The sequence below is a fragment of the Stegodyphus dumicola genome, chromosome 3, assembly GCF_044657685.1.
Source record: "Stegodyphus dumicola isolate Sdum_Otavi_A_Nest chromosome 3, ASM4465768v1".
Lineage (NCBI taxonomy): Eukaryota > Metazoa > Arthropoda > Arachnida > Araneae > Eresidae > Stegodyphus > Stegodyphus dumicola.
In genome coordinates this window covers 78384174-78412076 of record NC_140770.1, presented here as the reverse complement: position 1 = coordinate 78412076, position 27903 = coordinate 78384174, and the positions used below count along the sequence as shown (strand labels likewise).

The 27903-nt window shown below is 30.4% G+C and overlaps 1 protein-coding gene across 8 annotated transcripts in view; it reads left to right on the top strand.

Annotated features, from left to right (window-relative positions):
* The first annotated feature begins 471 nt into the window (after window positions 1-471).
* Window positions 472-27903, top strand: part of LOC118187993 (latrophilin Cirl-like) — a 1172776-nt gene continuing 1145344 nt past the window's right edge. For 3 of the 8 annotated variants that reach the window (XM_085813010.1, XM_085813013.1, XM_085813011.1), the window contains exons 1-2: window positions 473-783; window positions 20007-20085. The gene's annotated coding sequence lies outside the window, so the exon portion shown is untranslated. Of the gene's footprint in view, window positions 784-20006; window positions 20086-27903 lie in introns of all 8 variants that reach the window. The other 5 variants (XM_085813005.1, XM_085813009.1, XM_085813007.1 and 2 more) reach the window with 3 other exon arrangements.

Here is a 27903-nt window from a genome sequence, read left to right as displayed (position 1 = left end):
ATTTTTGAGTATGCTTTCTTAATATAAAAATAATATGTCCCCTTGATATTTTATGTGGGTAAATAACCCATTATTTTATATACTGCTTATTGAAAGTAGAGAAAAATATTTTCTTTTCCATACAATTCTTAATAGATGTACGATTTATGCAAAGTTACAAATAACGAAGAGAAAAATAACCATGATATTTTATGGTTAAAATTCTGCCAAAATGTGAGCATTTTTGAGCTACTTTTGCTGCAATTTTTAATCCGACAGATGGCGCTGTCGGAGCGGATTCCAATACTCCAATCTCAAAACCGAAACGTGCAGAAGGATCAACGCTTGGTTAATTCTTCTGATAATAGGTGGCGCTGCAAGTCAAGAATTTCCACTTGCGATACCATTCCCGAAAAAAATTCCCAGCGCCATCACGTGGTGTTATTGCCGACTGTTGCGGCGGCGTTGCGAGCATCGTTCTCTAAGAGCAGAATAGGCTCTGCTCTGACGATCAGTCAGATAAAAGCACTTTAGATGATCAGTCACCAAATTCCGGCAGTCGTTTATAAATAATACCGTAACAATGGCCGTATAGAATTTTGATATCCATGTGTTGCGATCCTGAGTGCTTTAAGAACTGCAGGATACACAGATTGTGCGGATTTTGTGCACATCGAAATCGAGATTCCATGTAGACTACTTTCTTGATTTTTAATGCAAGTTATCAGCTCACTGTACAGTTCCTTTGGAAATAGTGCAGAGCTATCAAAAGAATATACTTCCGAACTCCAAGCTGTAATGCTGGTAAGTCGGAAAAGTATACAGTTCTCTTTTTTCAGGTTGTACAGCAATTTGTAGAGCACAAGGTTATAGAAATCAAAAAGAAAAAGTGCAAATTACGTGATACTTCTCACATACAACCTCAAGTTTATTAAATTTAAGATCATATAACTATCAGACTAGAGGAAAAATCAAAAATTAAATTTTAGAAAAATAATTAATTCGAGGCCAACACTATCTAATTCTTTCTCTTCCATTAGGAAAACATCAAAGCCTATGAAAGAAATTCTCGTATTATGAAGACCGAAAAATAGGTATAAAAGACTGAAGCATTTTTTTAATGAAAAAAGGAACTGTATTCAACAACATAAAAATATTATTAATCAAATATTCGCTTTAAATTTTATACCTAGCTGTATTTCCCATTAATTTTTTTTCCGGGGGGGGGGAAGGAGCACACAAGTATCAGTTTAAAAAATATGAACTCTTTCTTTTTTTTTTTCCGCTTTTAAGCGCATCATATTATTAATCTAACATATCTAATTTGTATTATTAATAAAAATGAAGCCTTCCCCCGTGAATTTCTCTTTGAAAAATATTTCAAAAGAAACGAAGGTACATTGATTTAAATAGAATTAGTAAATTATACCAAAAGCGTATGAAAAAGAAAACTTAATTAAAAAGGAAGACAACATAAGAATCATTTTATTAAACTATATTTCTTTGTAGACCTTTAACATGCGTATATTTCCAGCGTATGTATCTCGTACTTTGTGTGATATCTCATGAGATTTTTCAGTTCTGATTCTTCAGCAATCAATCGTATTCGTTCTGGGAATGTATATAGTAGATATAAGTAAAATGATAATGATAATTCATTGGTTAAAATGATCACTATTTACTAGATATTCAAGTCGAATTTCTCTGGTAGCTTTTGACTTGTATGTTTGAGTTTCGAGCGCGTGAATAATTAAATTAACAGAAAACAGTTACTACTGTTAGATACATCACCTCCTCCTTCAAAAAAAAAAAAAAAAAAAAAGCTAACAAGCAGATACTATAATGTCAATACATACACTAAAGTTCTTAACACTCTTAAGAAAAACGTTCTGAAAAAAATTTTTTGTACTTCACTAAAACAAAAAATTTTATATTTTACATTATAGTAAAGTACAAAAGAATTACAGTATCTTCTGTCACTTATAAAATTTTTCAACTGGAACTTACCGTGAACTGTTATTGCCCATTTTAGAATTTTATATATTGCATGCGCAGGAACAGCATATAGAAAACGAATGAGAAATTCGAAAGCAAATCTTGATTAATACCAATTCTGTTTTGTCTACTGAATGAGAATTCGCGCTTTTAATCATATAACATTTAAATTTTTAAATGAAGGTTTGAAGCAAAAAATTAGCGTGCATACTTAACGGTTATTAGCTGTTTAAGGGGTATTATTTTATATTATTAGCCGCAGGAATGAAACTACAGCTACTGGTGTTTCTGAATTCATTTTATTTAAATTTCTTTAATCTTAGTAATGGTTGAACTGTTTACGTTTGAAATATATTGCTAGAACATACGAGTATACCACTAGTAGCATGTACCCATATATGATGGAACGTAACAAAATTTACCACGAAAGCACGCTCAACTTCTTTTCTACATTTCTTCACCATGTATTGTAATTTTTACCAATTTCTACTGTTCTCGTGCTCTTTCACGTTTATTCAAATTTGTTAACCACCTCTGTGGCTTGAATATAGGACAGCTTTACGTGTAAAGCCGTGCTACATTTTTTAATATATTTTAAAAAGGGGGGAGGAAGAGGCTGTGAGTTACTTTATGAGAGTAAAAAGGCTATATAAGGAAAGCCCTCTATACGTATGAGCTTGATATGTTGAATATATCTAAAAGTAAGATGATAAAATATTCGAACATCATGCTCTTGAGTTAAAATTAACTAAACATATTTTCTTCTAACTTAAAAAATAAAAATAAATAAAGAAAATTTTCTTAATAATAAATAAAGAAATATAAATTAATAATATACAAATATAATTTGAAAAAAAGATGCTTTAAATTTTCAAATAATTAGATGCAAAAAATGAAAAAAAATAATAGTCTGCCGGCAAACAATCGAAATGCAAAAGATCGTTTCATTCATTGTGGCTTAATAACACTCTACATTTTAAATCCGAAAATTTTAAAATTAATATCTTATTTTATATATATTAACGATTAGTTTCAGTTATAATACGGAACATAAGATTATGGAAAAATACCTGTTAAGTGTAATGATTAAGTTTCTTAACTGAAAACTAAATTTCCTTCATTTAATATTTTTAACAGTGTAATATACTTAATCACGCAGCTTGTCTATCTTTTAAGCCCAAAGGGCGAAAGCCCAGAAGGGCTATTAATTTCGCTTTGACATTTTGCGTCCTTCACTTTCTGCGTTGATTCACTTTTGAAAGTGTTGCCACCAACTATTACAACCTTGTATTATATTTAAACAAATTAAATAATGAAGAATCTACATTAAATGTATATGTGTTTCTCGCATTGTGATAAAACAACGGTACTTAGAGCCATCCAATTTTGAAAAACGTAATCCTCCAGCGAATATGGGCATCTGGAAGCCCTAGTTTGGAATTTGGGTTTTGTTATATTATCTATTTCATATTTTGTCAGGCATAGAAGAATTTTTGATTAAGAAACTCAACGATTTCAAAGCGAGGAATGGCAACACTGTACGGGGAAAAAAAATCTCCAACGTGTGTTTGTCGGAAATTCTAAAGATACGCTCATTTTAAAATTATTTTGCGATATTGCTGTTGAACTGACTTTTATGGTTTAAGTGCGAAGAACGTGATATTTAATAAATAAATGTAACACTCAGAACGTTAAACGCCTTTGGCCGTAATGTAAAATCTGAAAGCTTTCAGATTTATTATTATTATTATTTCCCCGCTTCTCCCCACCCTTTAATATTAGCAATTTTCAAAAATTCATATAACCTAGAATTTCACCGATTCAGGCGAACGCAGTTAGCAAGGTAGGTTTTCGCGCTTATTAGCGGTGCTCAAAGCTATTTATGAACAGAGAATGTGTATAGCGAGTGTACTAAGAAGAGAGTAGCGCTCGCGTATAGGGAGATGGTAAGAGCTTTCTGGTAGGAGATCAAACAGCAATAGCGTTTCTCTAATGGTAGCAAATCTGTGTAAAAACATATTTCGTGCGTAGAATTTCATCAAATATTAAATGATTCAAATAAGAAAGTATAACGTACTGGAACTCATGTGAACGGGAGATCCCGGCGCAGTCCGATAGAAAATACATTTGCAATGAGAACGAAGCCTTATACCACAGCCAGACGTTAGGAGTTCCGTCTGAAATTCAGCACAAAAGTATTCAGTCAAATCTATTATTTCATTATGTAATTACGAAATTACAAAATTTAAGCTCGTTACAAATGTTAATTTATGTTCCAATTACAAAATTTATGTTCATTAACAATAATCATTTTATACGATGAGAAGTCAATATTTTCATTGTAAAGTAAAAAATATTGACGACGCTGATGTCAGTCTAATAAGAATTTCATCAATTAAAGGTGTTAAGGCGAAAAAACTGGTTAAATGGGCTTTCAGTAAGCAAATCGTTTTTCATCTTTTTATTTGTCTGTAACCTAGCATTCAGTAAAAAGCCGTTTGCTAGATTACTGATAAGTGAAATGTTAAGCTATTTACTTTATGATGCAATATGTTTGGGATATTATCATGTCATACGCGGAGTTTCAAATAAAAGTATACCCGTTTGTACTATTGTGTATATATAACATAGACGAGCATACTGCATTCTGTATTTCTGACATGTATAATTACAAAAAACAGAAAGCGCCTAATTGTATTAACACAAAATAAATCAGTATGCTTAATAAACCGAACCGAATCGGTTTGGGTATACTTTTATCTAGGACAGTTTATTATCTTTATTAGATTCATTCTGTTTCTGAAACACCGATTATCTGTTCGTTTAGCATAGAATATCCAAATATAATTTTGTAGGCTGATTCGAAATTCTCATGCCTCATCTTGCAACGTAGGTAGTTCGGTACAAGGTTCGAATCCCGCGAACGGGCTGGCTCATGGGTGTTTTCGTGGTTTTTTCCCATGTGTAACGTGTATACGAGCCAGTTTCCCTTAGAAAGTCCTCCACGAAGGCATCCCTCCCCTTAGGCAGATAGCCCTCGAGGCTTTGCCGTAATTAAATAACTTAACCTAACCTAACATCTTGCAACATAATAGTATCAGTGTTGGTACTACGTAGTTTGGACCTATTATTTGACAACATGCAACGTAGTTTTTATAATATCATTCAATGTTATTTTTTGCTTAAATAATAATGCATTAAAATATGTTTAATATTAATAAAACATTTAAGATCTGTAACTAAAACAACTTAATTAGGCAAAATGACCATTAGTGAAACTAAGTGATAGAGATTAGAATATTAGGATATCTAGAATTTTAGAATTTTGAATATTTCTTATCTTTATCTTCGTAGCAAAATGTTGTTATTAATGCTTAGTAAAGATTAAATATTTCCTAACAAAATGCTTAGAAAAGATTAAATATTTCCTACCTATTGAAATGCTTTACTGTATAATTAAAGTGAATTTTCGCTCTTTTTGGAAGAAAATTTTCCGGTGATTATCACTGATTTCTATATTCTATAAAACATTTTCTCACAATTTACAGTTATTTGTGGGATATTTTGAATTTATTATTTAATTTCAGGCTTTTTGTGAATAAATTTCTTTTGAAATCCTTCCAAAATGTGAAAGTAATTTTCATTAGACTTACTTATGAAGACATTTGACTTATTTATAAATTTAAACCATGTGAAGTATCTTTTATTGATTTTTATCAAGCTTTTCTTAACTTTCATCAATAAGATACTAATTTAGCATTTTAAAAATAATAATTGTAAAAAAAATAAAACTTAACGATTTTTTAATACTTACAGTTGAGTAATTGTTTCATGTGAGGTTTAAACGGAAACAGAAAATTTAACTTATAAACTTTAAAGTTTGTTTTGCGCAAAAGATATTCATAAATAACTTTCCCGAAAATAATACGCAAAAAATGAAAAGTTTCTATATTTTATGGAAATCAGCTTAACCGTTAGTTAACCGAAACTAAATGTTATCCGAAATAGCTCCGCACCGACTAAATTTCCAGAATTTAGACATTTGCCTGCATCAGAAATTAAATATAATGATAATGATAAAATTCTGTAACACCATGTATATTGATATCAATCATCTATATTTTTCCTTTTGAAATTAAAAAAAAAGCAAATATTATTTTTACTAACAAAGATTTACTATCTAACAATGAGATTTGGTTGTGATTTTCTGCGGATTTGCATTTCAGCCGAATTTTGGTCATACAATTCCGAAAATCAGAAATTTTTATTTAGTTTATACATCATATATCCGCATGAGTAATTTATTTCCCATTATTTAAAAAAGTACCACTTTTCAGTGTAATTGTGTACATGCATGATTAAATAAATATTACTCATTTTCAAAAAATAACTTTAATATTTTGATGAAGTTACTTATTTTATATTACAAGCGTAGAAACTCATGACATCTTTCAGTTAAACTAAAAATCTAAAGAATAAGATTGAGATTTGTTTTTATTTTAAGAGTGCCAAAATACAGGTTTTGCTTGCATTAAAATTCAGTATATTTGGGTTTATTGGAGCAGACGAAGGTAGGATAATATTTGGATAGTCAAAAATCGGGTTTGTTTTCATAATAAAAAAAATATAAAAACAGAGTGGGTCAGTTTTAGCTCTGTTAAGTAATAACGTTAAATACATTTAGAATAATATTAATTTCTAAATTTAAATTACGTAAGGAAACAATATGCGTCGATAATTAACAAACATTGTTTTAATCTGAAAAGTTTCAGACTAAACAACAAAAAAAAATTTAATCTGAATATGTCACACTGCAATATAACATCTCAAAGAAAAATTTACCATTCAAAATTTAAAACAAATTTATTTTCGCGTATAAAAATATTACAAAAGGCGAGGGAAAAAACACATAAAAGTATTTTGTTTCTCTTTGCAGATAATATCTACTGCTGTCAATTCATCAAATTAAATTATTAATGCTGAATAAAATTAATCCTCAGTACTAAAATAATTTTTATTTCGAAAGGTCGTTTGGTCTCTGTCTTTCTTTGTTAACGTAAAGTGGTGTAATCAGAAAAATATTTAATACTATTGTAATATCCTAGCTAAATTAGATTTCCTTGTAATCTGGAATACAGTGTATCGACTGTTCGCTGAGTCCTTGTAAAGGACAAATCCAACGAAGGTTTAAATTACTCTTTTAGACAAAGGCTAAAAACCATTATTTTAGCATATAAATGTGCTTCGATCCCATTTGTTGCATTATAAAATAATGCCTAAATTGTTTAAGCAATTTGGAAATTATTTGTATGGAGGACTTCGAGATTCAGTCTGAGTTAACTTCGCTTAAGCAAAGTTAATTTAAGCCGTGTTTTGCTGTTTAATTTCTGTTTGATGTATATTATAGGTGTTTTAATTAACGCTGTATTTATTGTAATTAACACTATATTCCTATAGACTGGCTTTCAACAAATAGTTTTTTCTTTCCAAATAGAATTCAGTTAATGGTTCTTCATTTGCCTCTAAGATTCTTCTAATAGATTCCTTCTCTTCCGCCTGTCAGTCGATTAACGTCACAGCGGTCTTTTGTTTTGGATTAGAACATTCTAGTTTCAAGCCATGTGCCTTTCAAAGCCATTCGATATATCACTGTCAACTGGATTTTGTTTTTCTTATTTCCTACCACATGCAGCACTTCAGATAAAATCAAAATTTTTGCAGATCGTTTAAGTCTTTAAAAATTTCATAATTTTAAATTTTCATTTGATACGATTTTTATGGAGCTTAATTCCTATCTGAGCTTTTTAAAAATCTCTAACTAAAAGTGCAATTAAATCTCCATATTTCGTAGATAAATATGACATTTCCTAAAAACGCCAAGAACCTAAAAACTGGCTATTAAAAGTTTCACGTTATAATTAGCTGCTCTTAATAGATCTTAGCATATCCAAAAGAACTGTTTATTGATGGTCCAGCTGTCTCTTGAATTTTTGAATAGCACTTATTGCCTTTTTAAAAGAAATTATTAGCAATTACTGGAAAATTCGTAAGCCGTATATAATATTAAGCTAAAGTGGCTTAAGTCAAATCGTATAGAGAGAACTAAAAGGTATTTGATCATAAAATCAGCTTTCATTCTCTTTCTTATGTGGTTAAAATTACTCTTTACCACATTTTGTCACTATTCTGTAATACTAATAGCTTTTCTAAGTAAGCGAATTTAAAAGGAGAATAAAATATTTGAAAGAGAAGTGCATTAAAAATTCAACGAATAAAAATTTTCATTATATACGACATTAGTTTTAAAATCGTGATGAAGTTAGGTTACTTTTTAAAATATTCTGTCATGAAAATGATTTTATTTTAAAAGTAAATCAATTTTATCAGTGTATTTAGATTTTTTTAAACACGCATTATTTCCACATTTACCCCCAAATAGTTGAATTTAAGATGTTCAGAATTCCAATTAATTCATCGCAAGGTTTAAACCTTAGAGCGAAAAACCTGTGAATCAAATAAATATTATTTCGTTTATGTTTATATTATAAGGTCGAGCTTTTATGCATATTTCTATTTTTTAAGCTCTTTTAATCAACGCTGGTTAATTATCAAGGGCTTATGGCAAATTATTCTAATGCCACTGAGCTTAATTCAAATTACTAAATAAACATACAGGAAAATAAAAATGACTGATATTTTTTTTTATATTTACTGCATCTTATCATTTCCACAAACTAAGCAAGTAAAGACCGTTTTCCTAATTAAGTGGGCCAAGATAATTTTGGATAATCCTTTTGCTCTGAAACCCACTTTTATGAATGGAAAATTACTATCTCATACAGCCCTTTATTCATGAACGTAAAGTTATTTATTTCGTTAAATATAAATTTATTTCCGAGCAATTTAACTACTTTATGTTGGCTTCAAATGAATGTAAGTTGCTTTGATGATCTGATATTTAAATATTGTAGTTTGATGCTTAAATAGTATATTTATTTCATTTCCCTTATAGATACCGTATTTATTAGCTTAGCTTTACCTTCTGTTTGCTATTTTTTCGTAAGAACATCGACAGAGAAATTTTAACTTCTGAAGGACGGAGTTGCAGTAACAACATAATAAATGAAAAGTATTCATGAATAAATTACCAATAACTGTCATGTTATTATTTATTTTAAAGAAATGTACATTTCAATAAGATGGTTTTGTTGATTTATTTGATTATGACAAAGCACTGAGAGCTATCCGCCTAAAGGAAAGGATGCCTCCGGGGAGGACTTTCTAAGGGAAACTGGTTCGTACTCATTATACGTGAGGAAAATTATGATTCGAACCACCAGTGTTCAGCGAATTTACATCACGACCGCTGGTGGGCCATTTCCATAAGAATACATATTAGCATTAACATTACAATATTTCATAAAATATCTTCATTTCTTTTACCTACCTGTATTTTAAGTCTCGCTCGTTTTCTTCTACTACTATTTCCTATGAAAGCACAGAACAGTTTAAAACTTCAACTAAGTAATCAAATTCAAAATGAACCTTATGATATTGTCTGTCTGTAAGTATCTAAATTACGGATCTTTGAACAAATTTAGTTTAAAAACACGGGAGACAAGTCATATATTTGAAAGTATATTGCAATTATATATTTTTCAACTTATAATTATTGTTTATATGTAATTTATGTAACTGTAACTGTATGATTATCGACTTTTAATCCGGTTACCATATTGGAAGACATTCTAAACAGCATGATTCAAGTTATTTTAGTAGGAAATGATGCGTTTTCCTTAGTTTCTATGACGTTGCATACTAAGAGAAAAAGTGCAAACAGCAATTTACAAAAGTTTCATTTACAACCACGTGGTAAATAAAGCCCAAAGTTATTTAAAAGCTTCTTTTTTCAATTTCAGCGGATTTGTAAGGCGTGATAAAGCTTAGTTCATCACACTACGGCTTTCTTTCTAATTTTCTCTTTACGCAAAACATTTTAATTACAATGATAACACCTGACAGCGCTTCAAAGTACCTCATTTTAATAAAGAGTGAATGAGCTATCCTTATCGAGCATCACCTCAAAGTGAATATCATAAAACTTTATTAGTGTTGCTAGGTGATCTTTATATAATCGTGAATTCAAGTATCCTATAATCAAAAATAAGGTGAGATCTATGTGGCCATTTATGACAAAAGGTCGGGAGATATGGATGGCCATTCACTTTGAAATTGAAGTTTTATCGCTCCGAAACAGCTTCTTAACAAAAGATACTTTATCTTTCGCTTTTCCTTCTATTCTAAGAATTAACCTTTCGTAAGTAATAGCCAAAAGCACAGCCATGGATACACGATTCTAATCTACAACACCACGTAGTGGATACAGCTCTATTTAAAGCGTTTACATAATAAAATTATATAAAAGTACTTTCTGTATTCTATAAATGTACTTTTTTCTAATAATTTCATGCTCTTTGTATTTTTAAATTAACATACATTGTAAATTCGCTTAAATATTTTAAACCTATACTGACTTATGGATTACCTTGTCAAGTATAAAGAAGGTGGAAATAGTATCTTGGATGTAAAACTGCATGATTATATAGCAAGAAAATTATAATATATTAACAGAATATTTGTAAATAATATTAAAATAAATGGGTTTTCTTAACAGTAAGAAGAGAGAGAAAATTTTTTTTTCATAAACCTCAGTGCAAACATATCAAGCAAACTTAACGTTACTTGTTTGATACTGCTGCACTTAGCAACGGAATTTTTATTCAGATGGTGGGCAAACTACATTTTTCATAAAATCTTTTATCATACTTGCTGTTCCCGTAAAACATGATTGATGAGTTTGAAACTAATCTGGTTGAATCTGATGTTAAACTTTCCTCCTCTTTGGCTAAACTTCCTACCCCTTTCATCATATTTTCATATTGAAAGATGAAAGTTTAAAATTTTTACTCAAATACCTCAGAATTCAATAATTTGGCAAATTGTTTTCCATTTTGAAGATGTTTTCCAATGAGGATATTAATTTTATCTTGGATGCAAACAAGGAAGCAATTGCAATATCCTGTTCTAATATCAGCCAAAAGATGAAAGCTTAGTATTATTACAAATTCTTTTTAATTAGCTTAAAATTAATGCTAAGAGTAAAACAAAGAGAAGTTTATTTTATACTTCTGACTAATAATTTAGTTTTGAATTTAAATTTCATTAGCCCAGTTTGAGTAATGCTGTATACAATGTAATTGCTATTATGAAACCCTATTTTTACTAGTATTAAGTCCAAAGGGGCGTTTTTTAATATTTTGCGTGTTACCTTTATTTATTAAATATCATGTTCTTCGCACTTAAACCATAAAATTCAGTTCAAGAGCAATATCGCAAAATAATTTTAAACTGAGCATATCTTTAGAATTTCCGATACAGTCTCACGCGCTGGAGATAAAAATGTTTTTCTGTACAACGTTGCCATTTCTCGCTTTAAAATCGTTGAGTTTATTAATCAAAAATTCGTTAAAGGTTTACAAAATATGAAATCAACAATAAAAAAAATTCGAAATTTCAAATTTGGGCTTCCAGATGCCCGTATTCACAGCAGGATTACGTCATTCAAATCTGGATGGCTCTAGGTACCGTTGTTTTATCACCATGCGAGAAACATACATACATTTATGCAGATTCTTCATTATTTAATTTCTTCAAATATAATACAGGGTGATAATATTTGGTGGCAACAGTTTGAAAAGTAAAACGGTCATTCAGAATGATTCGATGCAAAATCGCAAAACGAAAACAATAGTCCGTCACAGACAAAGCCTCATTGGTCTAATAAAAGTTTGAAATATATTATGTACATTAGAGGCTAGTAACGTTTTATAATCACTTAATTACAATATTAATCTTTTAGCCGCTTTACTGGCATGATGACTGGGGAGCCAACTGCTGCGACTTGCCGTCAGGTTCGATACCATACCCGGTGGATGAATCAAACTGCAAGTGCCCGGTCATTTCGTACAAAAACAAAACTTTATAACGGCATTTTTTACAATAGGCTTAGAAGTGATAAAAAAAGCCACAAAATCTTCACATAATTTAGCTTTCATACCTTATTGTTCCTTTCAAACTCAATTTTAAAACAAGTTCTGGATTTCTCCCTGTACAACGTTTCTGGCATCAGAACAGTTTGCCTAAGGATGTATACCTGACTGTCTGTCAAATTATTCTAAAAGAAAAACTTTCTATTGAAAGCCAAATGATGTTGCTGAAAATCCCAAATAAAGCCGTATAAATTTACAGATATTAATCAAAATAAGTGTGTTTAATTTATTTAAACAAATTTTGTATTTCACATGTTTGGAAAGACTGTAAAAAGTTGACTATAGTTTTTATATAAATAATTTGGATAAAGAATGAAATTGAGACAAAAAGTGTGTTGTGGACACCACAGAACTTCCTTGTACGGCTTGTTGAATTTTACACATTTTTTTCCCTGCACTTCATTTTAACTTATTTATTGGAATTACTCTAGATTAATTAACAAATCCAGGGCAAGTTGAAAATAAAATTAAAATTTCAGCTTTTGAAATTATATATACTGGTTAATTTTTGTCGTATGAGAGTCAAATAATATCTTATAAATTTATTTTCTCATGACAAGTATAAAACATTCCAAATATAAATATAGGAACCAGAAGATCGTATTAAAAGTTAAATTTCGTAATTTTTTAAAAATTTTACCAATTTAATTTTTTTTAACGTGACATGAATATTTTCCTCATTTAAAATACTTTTGTATCTGGAAGTATATGATTACGACCAACGACTGCAAAAATAAAGACCGGTAAGGACTTTAAAATAAAGGGATGAGGACATACATACATACGTTTCGTTCTGCTGGTTATAAGGGGTTAATAAAAAAGGGAGGTGCACAAGCAGATGTTATAGCAATCCCATATGCAAAGTATCAACGTTCTACGGCTAATCGTTTTTTCAGTTATGCGAGACACATACATACGAACGTACCTACAGACGTACTGAAGAAATCCCTTTTCAATCCATTTTACAATTCGATTTGGAAAAAAAAGAGTCATTTATTCTGTCCGTTAGTACAGGTAACGGGTAACGAGAGACGGAGACACCAGTTCGTTTCCGTCATATTTGTCATTTAGACGGCTATCGTTCCACTCTCCTCGCTATACTAGAATCCATTTTGATTTTTTGCCAAGGAATGCAGAGGAGCTGTCACGCAAAAAAATCGTCCAAACAGATTCGGAGCGGTCATAATGAATATTTCCACTGAAACACGATACACGAAATTTTTCACTATTATAAAACTTATTTTGCTTAGTACAAAGAAGTAAAAAGAACTAGTTTGATGCATAGCAATGATGAAGAAACAAAATATAAAGAAGCATTATTCGACATTAATCTATACGATAAATACATTTGATCAGTTATTGATACTATACATAAACACATTTTTTTTTATTACTTATGCAAGGAGAAGACTGTATTATGCCAAAGCAAACTAGATCTGTTTACTTAAGGGTTGCATTCGTGTAAGTCTAAAGAGTTATAGAAGAAAAGCCATGCATTTTGCTATCTTTTCGAATTAAAGCCCCTTTCTTTAAACTCGTTATTGCGTGTAACAGGAAGTACCAACACCTGACATTTTCTAGGAAGTTAGCTGCTATGTTTATTGGAGACATTCTGCAGATATTTTAAGAAAATATAAGAGAAATCCATAGAACTTACTATGTTTATTGGAGACATTCTGCAGATATTTTAAGAAAATATGAGAGAAATCCATAGAACTTACTGAATATTTACTTCGTAAAAAAAGGTTATGTAAAAAAGCTGAAATTTTATATTGCAAGTAAAAAATTATTTTTTTTCAACCAATATGTTTTGCACTAAATTGCCATAAATAAATAAATATATAAATAAATGAAAATATACATTTAATTTCGATGATTTCCTAATTGATCATAGCGTAAATTTTGAAACTGAAGCCCATATCTCCATTCCACAGTTTTCATAATTCTAATTTTTCATCTTTAAGGAAACGCAACAGAACTGGCTAAAATTTCTCATAACTTTTGGAAAATGCTTTCTTTGAGAAAAGTAGTTAGCCGAACTGCGTGAATCTATTAGGAACTATCTTAAATTATTTAATAATAAAATCTAATTACTGAAGTTAACGACCTTGTGGAATATTTTCTTAAAGACCGTTACCTTACGTTAAATGATGATCCATTCCTGTAAATTTAACATAACATGTGAGTCGACAAATGCCACTCCGCGAAATGCAAGTTTCCAACTTAAGCAGCTTGTAATAGCTTATCAAGTGGAGCGACTTAAAATCAATAAACACGTACTTGAATTAGTTAAATCTTTTCAGTAATATATCTAACTGTTTTAACTTGAATATATTTAATTTATAATATAGCTAAACGATAATTTTTACGAACATTAATAGCTTTATTATTAATAATAAAAGGGTGTTTCCAATGCCATATGTAAATACCTGTTAAAAAACCGTTAAGTTTTTAATACTGTATCCATCGCAAATGTGCAGCTTTTTTAAAAGACATGAGATAGAATTGTAAATGATATATTTGTAAAAGATATAAAGATATAAAGTATTCTAGAAATATTCTTTCCTAGAATACTTAGGAAATATTTTTGATTCTCTTGCCATTAAGGTCCATTTTTTCGCGATCAGTTAGTTAATTGGACAGGTGGATTTCTCTCAAAGTTCTAAATACTTCTATCATAGAAATGGTGATGCTTTTTTCTTGTTAGATCTCCTTTGCTAATAACAATGCGTTCCTATTAAAGTTATTTAAAAAGTTTTATGGTCTTTTCTACGCAAGTGTTTTGTATAGCATCGTTCAGATGCTAGAAGTCTACATTTCTTAAAAATATGTTCATCACCATTTCTTAAAATTATGGTAATGTGGTACTTGGTGGTAGTATTTAAATGCTTACTTACCTAAATTCATCAGTCACATCTACAAACAAGCTTTGAGATTATAAAGAAAGGTGTATATGGTCCAATTACCTTTTTCTTGAAAGAATAAAAAGAAAAAAGTAAAAGAGAAAAAGCGAAAACAAAAAGAGAAAAAAATATTGCATGGAACATTTTATTTGTGCTACTATTGTTAATGATGGGGATCTCCTTTTTTATAACTTTTAAGCCTCGATGCGAACATAATTTTCAATGAGTAAGAAAAAAAATGTGCTCATATTTTTCTATAAAATGCTGTGCAGAGATAGCCTTCAAAATCTTGATTAATTAAATAATTAATTATATTTTTTAAAGTTTGGAAACGAAGGAAAATAAGCCCTTTATAGCATATTAATAAGTAAATTAGTGAGGTGAGAGGATAATTTATCGAATCTTATAAGAATAATAAAGAAAAAAATTGCTTTAATTCAAAAGTTTTTAATTAAAGCAAAATTTGAAATTTGCGTTTTCTGAAAAGCAAATTTAAGGTTAGGCTAGGTTACGCAAATGGGGCAAAAGCACACGAGGACTATCTGGATTAAGGGAAGGATGCCTTCGGGAAGGACTTTCTAATGAAAAATGGCTTGTATTCGTATTACATGTGACGAAAATTACGGAAACTAACCATGCAGCTGACCTTTCCCTGGGTCGAATACGAGTCGAAGCTCCTGTATTCGGCAATCTTAACCACTCAGCCACTGGTGAGGTGCATGTTTAAGAATTCCGCTTTTGAAAAATACATCTATATTTTTATTAAAACTAAGTAGTTAAAATTCTTGATTTGTGTGGCCCATGTTTCAATATAATTTTGCAAAAGCATTTGGAAAACAGTTTAATTTTCTTATATTTTTCTAGAATTTGTTAAATGAAAGTAAGTTGTGAAGAAAGAAGATTATTTCAATACTAAATCTAAGTAAACTATTATTTCAATAGATATTTCAAACACAATAATTTATAGGTAATAAATTCGACACACATGATATAATTTCAGTATTAAACAAACAATGCTAAAGATGCTCTCAGAAAATTGCAAAATGATACTGGAGATCCACGTCAACAATCACTTTTTTAAACATCATTGGATACTATTAGTTTCAAACCTCACTTCTTTGTCTTTATCACGTTTCAGATATTACCACCAAAAGTTATCGCCGTGTTGTATTTCAAACAAATAATATAGCAAATATTAAAAATAATGTAGCAACTCAAATAAAAGAATGTTGCCACCAGATGTTATCTCTATTCATTATTTTTAAAGAAATGATATAATGAATATAAAAATACGACAATTCAAATGAAAGGATGCTGTCACCAATGGGGTTAGAATGAATGGAGTAAGCCTCTTCCGTATGCCCCGTGCAAATGAAAATGAAACCATGAAACGTCATGACGTCACGGCTTATCATGGCCTCTGCTATAAGCACACTTCTGGTTAGTTGTGTTTACATGCTAACTGGTGTGTTTACATTCTAACTACTTATTAGTTATTCATCATTGAACTTTTATGTTACAAGTCTCACGTTCTAATTTTAATACTTAATAGGTTTTCTACCTAGTGTATAGAAAAATCACAATGATTGCAAATAGTTTCAAATTTAATAATTCTAAATACATGAAAATGTATACATGGTAACTATAACATAAATGTATACATGGTAAAACCTGAAAGATCAGAGAAAGCTTAAATGGTATTTTATACAAATTATACTTAAACATACTTTTCTGAGTCTGCAGATTTTGATACTTTCTTTCAAAGTCAGTGCCATTTTATTTAACGATATGTTTCCTAGTCTTATGGCGTCCATGAAAAGGCCATGGCCATGGCTGTATGGCGGACATGGTAAGTCGTTACATCAAATTGCTGACATTTCTTTGGTTTCACTTTTCTGACGTCAGGTTTACTCCATCTAGTCTAATCTCCTTGGTTGTCACCAAATGGTATCGCCATGTATTAATTAATGAATGAAATGAAATAATATAGCGTATGTAAAAAATGTATGAGAACATTTAACACTATCGAGAATTCGAAAAATTTCCGATATAAAAAATTTTTAACTTTCACGAACCCCCTTCTTTTTTAGCGAAATATAAGATATTTAATGTTTCTTCTAAATTTAATCTGCCTGCTACGGATTAACAAACTAAACGATTTAAAAGTAATAAACGCAGCTATTTATCTATTTTATTAATCACCAGCTTGACCCTTGAAAATGGCACTAGTTGAATTTATTAAAAGCATTACATTGAACAGGCCTAACATTGAAATTCATAAGTAATAAATTTCAAGCAATCCTATAAATGCAATAAAGAATTCAATAAATGTTAAAACCAAAATTCTTCAAATAAGCAACACCCCAATTAAAAAAATCAATGAAATTTAAAGAAAAAGAACATAATAGAAGAGGAACTCAATCAACCTCAATGCCACTTCGTCAGGAGGAGGAATATTAAAATGAACTGAAATCTCTCTTTCACAAAAATCCTTGCTTTTCTGCACCCAGAATTAGCCGATGAAACATTTCAGTGTATTTTAATTATAATAATTCACCCGAAAATTCTGGCCCCTACTCAAAGCAAGGGAAAACAAAGTAAATTCAAATTAAAATCTCCAATAAAGAGAATTCTATTCAAAGAATTGAAAACGTAAGTGAAATGATAAAATACTTTAGTGAAAAATTCAAATCAAAATTTTACCTTTAAACTAGGAGCACATAATCCAAAGAATTTAAAACGTAAGTGAAATTTTAAAACCTTAGTGAAAAGAGCCTTATTATTGAAATTACTTAAATGAAAGCTCACAAGAAGTAATTAAAAATTTCAAGCACTTTTATTTAAAACACACTCGAAACTATGAGTAATATCGTTGCAGTTGTGACGTTTAGGTTTGCCATTTTGGCATCATTGGCGAAACTAAAATACTGTGGCGAGAAGGTAAATCGCTCAAAAGGCTAAAAACTGGAACAAAAGATCGAATTTTGAAACCAAAAGAAAAACTTTCCATACTTCTAGTAAAATTTTAATTTTGAAAACGAAAAACAATACTTTCCTAATTAAAATGAAATTTAGATAAATTCTGACCCCTCTCTTTTCTATTTAAAATGAAAAGAATGTCATTCAGTGTGAAACTTTAACTAAATTTAAAATCAATTAGTCTTTAAAATTAGTAGACTCAAAAAGTGTGCTCAAAAAAGTGGTAAAAAAGTTTTTAATACTAATTTTGTAGAGATGAGTAAAAAAATCCATAAAGTTGAATTTTAGATTTTTTTATTTTATTTTATTTTTATTTTAAATTATCGGAAAAGGCAAAAGGAAGCTTGAAAAAGAAAGTAAAGGAGTTATTACGAGGAAAGTAAAATGTCTTCAGGTCATGGGCTTATCATAACGACTTTGAATATAGGAGGCCCTTGTTTTAATAATAGAATAATAGCTAAGAGAAAAAATAAATAAAAACCTATAAACCCTTTAAAACATCCTTCTTTATCCTTCTCTATTGGAGCTTTCAAATAAAAAATTCATACTTTTAAAAAGTATTACAGGGTGTAGACTACTCCAGATTTTTTTAAAAGGGAATTTTATTTTCTTTTAAAATTTTGGTGAAAATTAGAATTTCTTCTTTTTTGTTTCTATTTCAGTGCAAACATTTTTTGGTTAATAGTAGTATTTGCATTAACTTGTTTACTAGTAGAAAAATTAAAATCTTTTCTTTTATCAAAAAGTTTAATTTCTTTATTTTTATGAATACTTAGCTCAAGCTAAACCATTTCTGTTTGGTTTTTATTGGTTTTATTAAGTTTAAGGAAGTTTGGGTAGATGTTGCTATTTTCGATGAGATTATAGCTGTTGAAAGTAATAATGTCATCAATATATAAGTTATTTATATATTGATGACAAATTTACTGAAATCGTTAGCAGTGAGGCTCTTTAAGAATTTGAATTCTTTAGAAAATAGAAATAAATTTACAAAGATGGGTCGAATATGAACTTCCCATTGGAACTCCTTCCATGCATTTGCAGCTAAAGAAATTTTGAATGTTTAATATAGGTATTGTATAGAGAAAAATGTAGAAATTCTTTCCATTTTTGTAAATCCAGAATATTAAGTGTTTCAGTAAAAAAAAAGAAGAAACTCTCATTTCTAAAAGACTTGCGTAGATTTATTTGAGTGGTAGTGACGTGTAGAAGTTTTAAAAGTCATAGCAGTTAATATTGTAAATTTTAAGATTTCTAACTTCTTCAAGGATTTTCAGGTTGTCGTAAATAATCCAGCAGAAGTTTTTTGTCAGCTTTGACTTGTTCAAAAACTATATTACAAGTAGTTTTAAGTAGATTGGTAAAAATATTATAAAAATTCTTCTTGGACTTTTTAGTACTATTGCCTATAAATTTAAATTTGACAGGATTTTTATGAAATTTTGGTAAGGCATAAAGATTGGCAAATATGTTATTTGTAGTGAAAAGAGAAATTCTCCATTTTTGTGAAAAGCAGAAATTTTGTTAATAAGAGTTTTTTAAAAAATTGTTTTGTAATTATTGTATTGTATATATATATATATATATATTGTTACAGTAACTATCGTAGACATTTTGTTATAGTAACTATAGTAGCATGAAACAGCCAACAAAAGTGAGATTCGAGAAAAATAGCCCTAAAAGGTATATGACAGCACTTAAAACTGTATCGGCGATTTTAAAAATATGGTGTTTCTAAATTTTTTTGTGATTTTGATGTTCGATTTTATTTGGAGTAATTGTGAAGAAAGTGGTGTTAAAAAGACAATGTTAGGAGGAATGAGTCTAAGAGCAGGTAGATAAACTGTAAGCTGAACGAAAACATTAAAAAAAAAAAAAAAAAAAAAAAAAAAAAAAAAAAAAGCTCTGATGCTAGGTTAAAACCACTTTCAGATTTCTTTTTCTTTTCCTTTTATAATGAATGCTTATATTAATGTCATTGAAATTAATCTTTCAAGCTTTGAGCTAAAACATGTAAGGGGCTTTTATCTTCTTATTCCAGATATTAGAATGAGGAAAAAAGCTTTGAATGTTTCAAGAGATTCTTGGGGTTTGAAGATTCGAATGGCCCGTCCTTATCAGTGAGTGAAATTTCAGCGTTAATTTACCACAAATGTGAGATAAAATTTTGAAAATTTCTTACATAAAATTCCTTTACATCTTTGCTTTTAGAAGAATTGCAATGTGTATTACTTGAAGTGAATAGTATTGGTGTTTCCCTGAACACTGCCGATGAATAAGATGATTATTTTCTACATTTAATTAGTCTAAAACAAACTCTAGCTATGCGAGAAACAACATTAAAAGGCAATCATTTCATGCTAACGTTAGCTGGCAAAAAATAAATTTTCTTTTTTCCTTTTAAAATCACGAGAGGTTACATTTTCATTTTTATTCCCAAACACTTTTGTTGGGAAAAGAGGCTTTGTCGGAGCAATAGAAGATTCTTTTGTCGTTTTAAGCGACGGTTTCTGAAATGAAATTATTTATATGTTATTCAGAGTACACGGAAGTTTTAAGGGAGAGAAATATTGTTGGTTATAAAAAGAATTTCTTATTCAGATGCTTAATTAAAGCGAAATGTGTAACAGTTTCATGTGCAAGTTAAATTAACTGTTGCAGAAGTCACGTAAAGGTAATTCATAGGATTACAAAAAGTTAGATCCCTTTGAAAGAATTCTTTACACATTACGATTTTCATAAAAATATTTTGCTAAAAGTTAATTTAGAGTGGATTCATAAGAATATTATGCAGAAAGTTAATTTAGAGTGGATTTTTGTATGTATGTATTTATTTTACTTTACAGAAAGGGCCAAAAGATCATTTCAGAGATAAGCAAACTTAAAAGAAATTAATGAACAAAGATATTTAGATGATAACAAACATATGAACAAAGATATAAAGATATTTAGAACAAAGATATTTTAATGAATAAAGATATAGATAGCAAGCACTATTTGCCATTATTCGCTCACATTTGTTTGAACATACTCGATAAAATTAAGAAATGTTTTTCTAGTACGTCATATACAGGTTACACATAGGAAAAACCACTAAAATGCTCATGCAGCCAGCCCATTCATCTGAAGCCGAGATCGGAACTATCAGTGTTCAGCAATTTTACTGCTCGGTCGCAGGAGATCACTTTTACTAGCAAGCATTTGCATGTGTCAGTAATTATCATTATCATTTAAAAACATAATAAAATCACTTTTCTTCTACAAAGTAGTATCTTAGCAGTCTATAAGTAAGTATTTGTTTTGCATCGTGAAATAAAAGTCAAAAAGTCGGATCTAATCTTTACTTATCCCCAAATAATTCCTTGTATGATAGGCAACTGCAAAACCTTTTGGTATGAATAGAAATTTAAGTAGTAATATAGTAATATTTTGGAAGAAGAAAATGCACATAATCTATACTATTACAAAATGTTACATGACCCATATAGATAATTTCGTTCTTTGAAATTACGAAGAGGGAAAAAAAGAATGGCTAAGGACAGAAATGGACTTTGATCTCTCTCCCAATAAGACTTGCTTAAAACTGTGGATATATGATAACTGTGGATATAAGGCGATGATAATAAGAACGTTTACTTGGGTTGTTAATTGTATACGTTTTCTTTTCCTTTAGTTCAATCAACTAGCCGTATTTTAGGTTTAGTTAGCCTTTGCTTTTCGCTTCTAACAGAAATATGCGGACTGATTTAATATTAAAGATGATGGAGCGGGCATCAAGAATATGGAAGATCGTAGCCAAGAACGCAAAACTACCACTCAGGTATTCAATCCTTGTGAACTTAGCATTAGTCTGGACAAGCATGCAAGGTGAATTTGGAGATTAAGCCATTTTTTTTAGGTTCGTCTAATTTTACTTTTTATACCATTTCACTTCTTTATATTTGTGACAACAAAATACTGACATGTATTGCTCATTTACTTTGTGCAATTTAGCTGCAGGATATATGCATAAAATAGCTGCAACCGATATTACAAACTACGTAATTTCTTTTCTTTAATGTGTGCATAAAATATACAGTAATAGTTTTTTTCGCAAGTAATGCTAAGAAAGGTTCCACTGTAGTGCTGGAAAAATCTGAGATGTAACTAACACAATAAAAACCCGTGGATATTCTGAAATCAAGGAGAATATTTATATTTGGGTGCTTTCTTCGAAATTCTATTGATATTAGTAGGTTTTGTTTTTTTCATTTAGCAAGTTTTATTGTTTAAGAATATATTTTTAACCAGTACCGTGAAAATATTTTCCAGTAGAGTAAACATTCTTCCGTTCCTGACTATTTTATTACATCTTAAAACGGCATAAAAATGTCTTTATTAGCACTCGTTTTTATTTCGAAATTGATATCGTAGAAACTGGGTGTTGTCAATGTAACAACAAAAACAAGTACTTAGAAATAAAAAATGAGAATTCCAACTTCAACGGAAATTTTGTTACTTCAGCTAGGTTTTATAATTTCAGGATAAAACTAAATATATTTAAACTAATGAATCATATATTGCATGTAAAAAAGTGGTATAAAATGATACATTTCCAATTACTGACATTAATATGTAATTTGCTTTTTCAACACTTAATTCAAACAAATTTCGAAAATAAAAACAAACAAATTCCAAAGAATTCAGTTTAGAGACTGAGGCAACTATTAAATATCGATATAAAACTCGTTATTAGCGTAACAGGTCGTCGTTAAACATCACTTATTGAGATAAGCAGTTTAATGTTAAAAATATCATTTCAAAGTTCTTGAAGTTCTTTCCAAAAATAAAGTTCAATAAATTAATATTTATATTGGCTTTTGAAAGAAGCATGAATATAATCATTACCAGTATCGATGTGTTTTTTCAGACAAATCCGTTTTTCTTAAAATTCAAGATACAGTTTTCTTTGGGGTGTTCAGCTTTTCTGAACTACCCTGATGACACTATCTTGGTTCTTGATGTTTTATGTATAAAGAATCTTAATATTTGAGAAGAGCAAAAATCAGCTAGTCCAGATTAGAACGGGATAAAACTCAAAGATATCGATTCCCGATGCTCGAATGGACAGGATCATTTTAGTCGTTAATGATATGAATAATGGATTCATTACCTGGTCACATTGGATCCACAGAGACGGCAATGGTATTGAAAATTTTTGAATGCTCAAGCTTGCAAAAGCAAAAAATTAACTTTGTGTCTAAATTATTTCCGCGAAGTGAAGAGAAATTTTTTATTGCTTTTGTGTATACTTCTCTACGTACACATTTAAATGTAATGTATACCCATATTTATATTTAACCGAAATTATGACATAGACTGGCGTGTAGATTCCATTGAAAAGCACAACGCATATTAAAGTAAATGATACAATCCCTTTGTGAGGGGTCCATTTAAAAAAATAGAGTTGTTTCCCATAAAATCAACATTAGTCTAAGGTTAAATTTCTGTTCCCCAGCAGTGAAGTCGCTAATTACTGGTAGTTCGACCTGGTTTCAATTCCAAGAAAACAGATTGGCTGTGTGAGGGTTTTTATTGTCGTTTTCCCCATGTGTAAAATATTATATTCAAGGTAGTTTCTCTCAGAAAGTCCTCTATGAAGGAATCTCTCCTTCTTAGACAGATATCTCTCGTGTGCTTTGCCATAATGAAATATACCAAACCAAAACTAAGCTTAAATTTAAATTTCAAATTCATGTTTCTTTTCCATTTATATACTACACTATCTGAAATAAATATTTAGACACCTGTGATGGAAGAGAAAAAGAAAGAAAATTTATTCATATTCTATAGCTGGTAGAGCCTCCACGAACGGCAATTACAGCCTCAACCCTCCAGGTATGCTTTCCACAAGTCCTTATATGATGGCTTTTGGTATTTTCTTCTACTTGTCTTGTAGAAGACTTGTAAGTTCTTCACCGAAGTTGGACGGTTGTTGCACTTTTTAAATTGGCTATTCTACTGGCCCCAAAGATTCTCGATAGGGTTCAGATCTGGGATCTAGGCAGGCCAGTCCATTCGGTTAACAGCATTGTGATCATAGCAAACTGTGGTGGACCTCTCCGCATAACATTTGGTGTTGTCGTCTTGAAAATAACATGGGTCTCATAAAACTGTCAGAACATAGGAAGCACACTGTCATCCAAAATAGTGCAGCAGACGTCAGTGTTCAGCTTAACATGAATTTAGCCCAAAAGTCCTAGTCCAAACCAGGAGAAACACTTCAGACCATAATTCCACCTCCGTCGAACTTTACTGTGGGCACAATGCATTCTAGAAGGAGGTGTTCTCCAGGAAGTTAGACTTTGTGTTTAAAGGCACGACCAGGAAAACCAAGCAGATGTGCTTTCTTACGGATGAACGAAACCATACTCCCGATTACCTGTTGAAACTTCTGGAGTATGTGGTACTCCAGAAGAACGTACCAGACTAGGTACGTTTCTTCCGAATTTCTCTGGGCAGATCCGTCAGTCTCTATCTCACAGCTTTGTGGTCTGCCGACTCGGGGCAAATTCCGACAATCACCGCTCACCTTCCACTTCTAAATCACATACGTCACTATCGATTTTGAGCAAATCGCTAGCTAGATATACCCCTTAAAAACTGACAATTTCTGTGATACCCAACAATTACACCATTTTCGGAATCAGATGAGTCTCTGCACTTCATGGCATCTTGTATGCAACTAATGCCAATGATGTTTCGTACATATTTAACGGCGGATTGCATGGCATATATCAGGTCCAAATACTTTTTGGTAGATAGTGTATAAATTCTTCGAGCTATAATAAATATGTTCTCTTACATTTTGAATCGAAATCAAATTTAAAATTAGTTCGAAAGAGGAAAAGGTCAAATTTTTAAAGTTAAGGCAAATTCCACGTAATGTTAATGTTGCTTTTTTGCGCAATTTTAAATTTTCTGTATATTTTTCATGGTAGGGAGCAATAATCTCTTTCGCAGAATTAAGTGACATTGAAAGTTATATCTTGTTTATGTATATATGAAGTAATGTAATTGCTTTCATAATAAACATATACAGAAGGGGTTCAGTTGAGTCGTGGCCCTTACGTATGCTCTTTATTCTCGATATCTGCTGCAGATATTATTAAATGCACATCAATGATTAATTTAATTTATTAATACTGCACGCTGAAATGCAGATATAAGGATAACGTAAGATTTTTAAATTGCCGCTCAAAAGAGATCCTATTAAAGAATATTATAGGAAGATAAATAGCTTATAAATATCCTATATAGTAAATCATAACAGAAAAATTTCCTATTTAATGCTATATAATAAAAGAATTCCTAATACAAAAGTCCTACATAAACTTCTATGAAAAGAAAACACGTCCTATATAATAATTCATAACTTAGAAAGAGCTTCCGTGTTTTGAGTTAGTATATAGGATTTTTTTTTCAGTGAAGCTAGGCTTCAATATCGTTATTTTGTTAGTTTTAAACTTTAGGACAGATTTCATTTTCCCTCTCATGTAAGCTTGTGCTTCATCAGTAGCTATTGGAGTTCTTTGAGTGTAAGTAATCCTAAAATAATCATTAATTTGTAAAAATTAATTATAAGAGTGTTACTATTTTTAAGACAAAGGAGAAATTTAAGAGCTGTTTCAAAATTAAAGTTAAACATTTTATATCACATATTTAGTTAGATTGAATTTTTACCCGTAATTATTTCTGATGCAGTTAACCCTCACGTGCTTTGCCACTGTACTTCGGTGTTTTGAACTTAACACTAACTTGAAATAAGTCAAGTCCGATGAAAGATATTTCGATAGAGATCGAATACGAATATCGGCTGTATAAAAAGAATTCAGCTATCGGCAAATAGTAATTGAGAGGTTTTGAGAAAATAGATTGATTAAGTTGCTTAGAACGACTGGATATTTTGTAGGGCTTAAACTTGATGAGTTATATACTATACTTTACCATACTAGACGTAAAGCTAACCTAAATGCAGAAGGAATAGTACACTGGGTATACTTAATCTAAGAATTATATTCTACTCAGTTATTTCAGCAGCAAAGCGCGTTTTCCGTAGCCGATCTTACGTTTAAGCTGTTACCTTACCAATATATGCTGCATATTCATTGAACCTTCGTGATAAAATTGTGATGAATTTCAACTTCTTTATGATAACAAAGAGTTAACAGTGTATTTATTTGGTTTTGATACTCGAACTCTTCTTATATATGTAAGAGATTGAATAAGTGAAAGAATTGTAGTAACCAACATTAGATTTATAGTTCTGCTCAATCTTGGCAGATAGTTTTTCAGTGCATTTCAGTGTCAGTAGTGATTTATGATCCTGAAATGGTAGAATCCGCATCTGCTTCATAAATTTAGCACGCCGGAAATCTTGGAATGGTACTCAGCTCTGGGGAAAGAGAGATCCCCGTATCGCCATTCGCCGGGTTCATATAGCGTGGCGAGACACAATTCTGCCTCTAGATGTCGTTTGAAGCGTTGCCAAGACAATCCGCTCTCTAATCAGCGTGAATACGGTCTGTTGGTGTTACAAATTAGAATCTTGGGAAGCTATTTCCGCATTATCTCATGTTATACCACATCGTCTTACACTGCTTTGAAGCCCTGATGATGTATATCATTTTTAATATTATAACCTTCAATATGTATTTATATTTCATTTCTGTGCATGGAATTTATATCAGAATAATATTCCGAAAGTTTTGAACGCATTGTTACCTGCCATCCCTCTTTAGATTGATGTTCAGTTGTAGGAGTAAAGTTCCACTCTAAGACAGTAGTCTTCAAATTTTATCGACTCGGAGAACCTATAAAACTAAGAATTACTTTTGTGGAACACTTGCCATCCTTATAAATACTAGTGTTTAAAAGGCATTGAAAATAATATATTAAAGATGCATGCACTTTAGGAAAGAAAAGAAAAAAAATCGTACGTTCATTATAATTTTACTTACAAAAAAGATTTGTTGCATATTAATTTACGTAACAATAAAAATAATAAATATCATTTATTAATTATTTTGCAGTATGTAATGGATTTCAAGAATAGTTTCATATTTTGTTAGTGACAGAAGCAATATGGAACCGCAAGGTTCCATTCAATACAGTCTGAAGATCATTGGACAAGAACGATTGCTTTTTAATGCATTGGCTAATGAACTGAAAATTATTACAGATTTTGAAATGAAAGTGTTTATTAATGGTACACTAAGTAAGAAAGAATTTTCTTGCAATTGTGGTGTGTGTATGTGTGCTGTATCATTCAATTTATTGAATTTTATGAAGAAATATTTAATTTTTCCCTTCCTGTTTTAATTTAGATAATATAATTTAAGTTTTTTTTAATGCTTAAATTTATAAAAATTATCTCAGTCATGTTTTGCTTCCTTCAGTATCGCATTTCAGAGTTATTTACGATACTAGAATGCACATGAGTAATTATTAATCTAAAGTAACCAATTCTTTAATTCAACCTGAAAATCTTGGGACCCTGTGCAATCTTTAGCTCAGTTCATTCTTGTGAGGCATCTACTGGATATCCTTCTCGTGAAAAAGTTGCCACTGTTCACGCTATTCTTTCCATTTTCTTGATTTTGATAGTGGATCTGCAAACTATTCCTATAAGTAATTCTGAGCTCCAAAATGAAAAGTTTCCTCTTGTATCGTACCCAATGATCTATCTAGTCTGATAAGCTATTTTAGACTTTTTTTCCAAATATGTTAGACAAAAAGTGAAAAGAACGACATGCAATCATTAAAAAAAATTATATGCTTATAGATCAAACCTATAAATAATTATTCATTTTTTAGCAACATACAGTCCGTCAAACCCAGCACAAAGAAAGACAAGGGATATCAAAGCCAAATTTATTTTAAAGATTACACATAGTATC